The sequence below is a fragment of the Triticum dicoccoides genome, chromosome 3B (genome assembly GCF_002162155.2).
Source record: "Triticum dicoccoides isolate Atlit2015 ecotype Zavitan chromosome 3B, WEW_v2.0, whole genome shotgun sequence".
Classification (NCBI taxonomy): domain Eukaryota; kingdom Viridiplantae; phylum Streptophyta; class Magnoliopsida; order Poales; family Poaceae; genus Triticum; species Triticum dicoccoides.
The window spans coordinates 558,698,534-558,703,777 of NC_041385.1; positions in this window are offsets into that span (position 1 = coordinate 558,698,534).

Below are 5,244 nucleotides of genomic sequence, written 5' to 3' on the forward strand. Positions count from 1 at the left end.
GGTTCGGAAACTTAAAATACACAGCCGACATCTGCGGAGACTTGATCTTCGACGGGTCCGGGCACGTGTTAGGAGCGCAGAACGTCACGACGAGCATGAATTAAATCTGTCGTCGAACAGTATTCGGGATATCGCACCTGCAGCAGCTCTGGCCTTCAATCTGGAGTAGATCGCGCCATCCAAGGACGGGTGGATGGACCACGCCACGGAGGCCGCACACTCATCGGACCCCCGGACTTGTTTCCCGCCGTAGGTTCCGGACCGCGGGCATCCGTGCCCATGGAATCTGATTGGGCACCGATCATGGAGTTCACCGCCGTGGATATCTTTCAGCACTCACCCTTCGGTGACGTACTAAACTCATTGAGGTCTCTCTCTTTGTCAGGAGACTCTTGGCCGAACTATGTCCGGCTCGAGTGGGAAGCGGATGACGAAGAAATTCATTGCCCACCCACCACCCACTTAATTTCCACTGTCCATGACTTAACCGACGTGCTCGACTTCGACTCCGAAAACATCGACGGTATGGACGACGATGCAGGAGAAGAACAGGAACCACCACTCACATGGCGCTGGACAGCCACCTCTTCATATGATATATATATATATGGTGGACACCCCCAAAGAAAACAATGGCGATGAGGCGACAGAAGATAACCACTTAGGGAAGCAATCAAAGCATGGGCGTCATCGGCGCCGCTCTAAGCCCCGCCATAGCAATACCGACACATGAGACGATAACAATCCGGATGGTGCCGAAGACGAATACAATCCCGACCAGTCTAACTTTGAGCAGGCCGAACAGAGGGACGGGCAAGCTAGCCCAGATGAATAGGCGACGGACGGAGACTTGGAGGACAACAATTATATGCCTCTCTCCGAAGACGAGGTGAGCCTCGGCGATGATGAATTTGTCGTGCCTGAGGATCCCATCAAGTAGGAGCGCTTCAAGCACCGGCTTGTAGCCACTGTAAGAATCCTGAAGAAGAAACAACAGCAGCTCCAAGCTGATCAAGATATGCTAATAGACAGATGGACTGAGGTCCTGGCAGCCGAGGAATACGGACTCGTGCCCCAAACCAAAAGTTACCCAAAACGTAGGTTTCTACCTCAACTCGAGGAGGAGGCACTAGAGCCCACATTACCAGCGCAGGACGAAGCTGACCGGCCACCTCGTGGCCAAGACAAAGTGGCACACCAGCCCGAACACCAGCCCGCACCCCGTCGCCAACACACTACAACCAGGGGCTACACGCAAGACCTGCGAGACATACCGGGAGACAAAGCAGTACAGTCAAGATCGATCTACGGATCGCGGGGGCGCGCCACCACGTGAAAAGATAATTGTCATGCTGGACACACTAAAAACAAGTCCGGCCGGGCCGAATACAACCGACCAGATTCATCTGAACCGCGTTGTGATATAGCTCGACACACAGGCGCCGCACACCCCCTGTGCTTCACTGATGAAGTAATGGATCATGAATTCTCAGAAGGGTTCAAACCCGTAAACATCGAATCATACAATGGCACAACGGACCCCGAGGTATGGATTGAAGATTTCCTTCTCCACATTCACATGGCCCACGGTGATGACCTACATGCCATCAAGTATCTCCCCCTTAAGCTCAAAGGACCGGCTCGACATTGGCTGAACAGCCTGCCGGCAAACTCCATTGGCAGTTGGGAGAACCTGGAGGACGCGTTCCTTGACAACTTCCAGGGCACTTATGTACGACCACCGGACGCTGATGACTTAAGTCACATAATCCAACAGCCCAGAGAGTCATCCAAGAAATTCTGGACTCGGTTCCTAACTAAAAAGAACCAAATCGTTGACTGTCCGGATGCCGAAGCCCTAGCGTCCTTTAAGCATAATATCCGCGACGAATGGCTTGACCGAAACCTCGGCCAAGAGAATCCGAAGTCCATGGCAGCCCTCATGACACTCATGACCCGCTTTTGCACGGGCGAAGATAGCTGGTTGGCTCATAACAACAACACAACAAGCAATCCTGGCACATCAGAGGCCAGAGACAGCATCAGCAAACCTCGACGCAACAAACATTAGATTGCCGCATATTTGTTCAGGATTATGTGGAGACAATGGAGCGGATTGACTGTCCGCCTCCGCTGCCAGAAAGCCCAGCTAACGATCTCCTGACGAAGATGCTGGTCCCGGCGCCCTATAAGGGGCCGGAGAAGAAGGCTGATAAGAAGGCCCCGGGGACCCGAAAGGGTCTCCGACGTAAGGTTGCGCAAGCCTCGTCTAAAGACGATGAGGTGCACTCCTCCCCCGAAGGGGAAGAAGAAGAAGAGGAGGAGGAGGAGGAGGCCGACCCATCCGGAAAGGATGGGGGGCCTGAGACGGCAGACCAGGGGACCAGGAGAGGCCCCCGTCGCAAGGCCGTCATACCCTTGTCGTCTGATGACGACGAGGCAGATTCCTCCCGTGGAAGCGGGCGAAAACAAGAAGAAACTCCACCTCCCCGTACCGGAGGGAGAAAAAGAGGAAGGCCTCCCCGGTGGGGGAGACTGGGACGTCCAAGAAGGGAAAGGTGTCCCTTCTGGACTACTCCGCCACCGCCGCCGACAGCGAGGAAGGGTGGCTGCCCAGGAAGAAGCCCCTAGTGCGATCATAAGTATCCGCACTCCATCGTAATTTTGCTTCATAGTCATGTTATAACGCCGAACTTGTATGCAGTCCGCCCAGGGCCCATCCCAAGGTGTCGTCTTCGGATGGGCCCTTGAGTGAGTCAACAATGAACTCACTTCCGACGAACACTTCTGCTCGGCTTGCGGATGACACAGAGGTGTTGTCCCAAAGGCTCCCAGAGATGGGGGAGATGGCCCTGGAGGCGCCTCAAGGCGGCATTCCAGACATCGGACTCGCGGGGTTCAAGATCCCCGCGGATCATGTTGATGAGAGCCGCGGTAAGCCGGACTCTCAGCCGAACACTGTCCTGGAGCCTTTAGTGGTTCCGGATTCACGCGGGCAGCCCCTCGTCAGGGAGGGAGGGCCGTCTGTATCGAGGACTTCCGTTGCGCCTGAGGCGCCGGATTGTCTGCTGGAAGCGCTTCGTGGTGCTTCCATAGATGAAGAGCACCGTACTCTCATGAGTGCGGTGATTCAGAAGGTTTTGTCCGCCAAGAGCGGAATGACCGAAGCCTGCACCAGCCTCCTAACAGGCTTTGAGGTAAGTAGTGAAAATGTGTGAAATTACCACCCAATAGGTAGTAGCCCCTGATACTCTGTTTGGTGTTCGGAAGGAAAAACCAAACGGAGGGTCAATTATAATCCGCAGGAGTTTAACAATAAGTTTGAATTTGAATAAGCAGGCTGTGCTGCTGGCCGCCGCTGCCCGTACGGCCGAAATCACCGGCCTAAAGCAGGACTTGGAGCGGGCGGAGGGAGAGCTCGGCCTCACGAGAAGGCAGCTCGAGGAGAGCAAAGGTGAATGATTCCCCTCTCTCATATAGTAAAGTATAGAAAAAATTGGTTATTCTAACGATGAGACGTCGTGATTTGGTAACAGAGGCCACCACCGAAGTGGCGTCTCTTAAGAAAGCACTGTCCGAGGCCGAGCACAAGGCGGCCTTGGAACACAAGGAGCGCAAAAAGCAAGAAGCCCGAGCGGGCGAAGTACAAGAAGAGCTCCAAGAGCTCGGCAAGAAGTTCGAGTCCGTGGAGCATGAGCTTAAAGCAAAAGAGGCCGAGCTTACGAAGGCCCTTACAAGTATAAAAGACGCCAAGGCCGAAGCCGAGAGGGCACAACAGGAAATCCAGGAGGCCAAAAAGATAACGGCGGGTAAGAAATTCTTTATGGAAAGCAAACATGTGGAGGAGGCGTTTCTTTTACTTACCCGAGTCCGAAGCTCTCCAGGGGCATTCGCAGATCTGCCATGCAACATATCAGATGCCGCGGAGTTCTACTGTGCCCAGGAGGGGAGCTCAACGGAGAAGCTATTCTGGTCCCAGTATGCTGGGGCCGAACATTCAGCGCCTCTGAGTGACCAACTGAAGCAGTTGGTCGAACTCCACAAGGCGGCCGAAGTGGCTATGAAGGATGTCATAGTCTGGATGTGGCCTGGTGAGCCCCTGCCCACCAGCTACTTCAGCCTGATCAAGCGGATGGTGAATGCCTGTCCGCGACTGGAAGTCATCAAGCGATCCGTTTGCATTGAGGGTGCCCGCCGGGCCCTTGCCCGTGCGAAGGTGCATTGGGGCAAGCTGGATGCGGAGAAGCTGGTGAAGGACGGGCTGCCAGAGGGCAAGCCGCATCGCGTTCCCGAGAAGTATTATGATGGCGTTATGAAGGGTGCTTGCCTCGTGGCCGATGAATGTACCAAGGACATAATTTTTGAATGAATTCACCTCTGTCATGTTTGTAATTTAAAGACGAAGTTACTTGCGCTATGTAGCGCTTGTGTTATTTAAAATATTACCTTCTGTGCGGCTGTTTATCAAAATCTGAAAGTAGGCCAGTAGTCAGCTTCCGCCCCCATGTAACTAGTACTGGGGTATTCGTGGAAAACCCGGACACTCTTTATCCAAATGTTTGGTCCCTTAAGGAGGTGTCCAGTGCAGCGAACAAGGCAATCGGACTATGCGGCTTTATAATCTTCACTTAGCCATAGAAGTCTACAATTTTAAATTTCGGCGAAGCCCCTAGAATCCGCAAGGCCGAATTGGGGCGCTATATACGCCTAGATCGGACGAAGCTGAATTATCGCCTAAAGCGGAAAAATCTTTAAGGATTTTAAGACCTCTCGAACAGCGACCAGCTCTCGCCACATCATGCCGGTCAGTTTTTGGCTTTCTCTACTAAGGTGCTCGTCCGGAAGAACCAGGGCACAATCGCAGTAGTTCTCCCTGCGCTACCTTAGCCGATATAACGGAACGTAAGGCACCAAAACAAGGGAGCCGGGCTATCCCAACTGTAGACCCAAGACATGATTTGGAGCTGATGCATATAATGCTATAAGTTCAGGGTGCCGCACTGTTGAAAGTGTTCGGACTTGTCTTACCATATTATGGGGCGCCATAAGAAGCCCCTGGCAAACTGAACGTACCAAAGTGTACGGATGCAAAATCAAATAGACATCTGTAAGAAAAATGCTCAAATAAGAATAATAAGCTAACGCTGTATATGATCTCCCATTGATGAATAATACATTTAGGCGTATGTTTACAATGAATGCATTAAGCGGAGATAAATAGGATTATTTGACATATCTTATCCA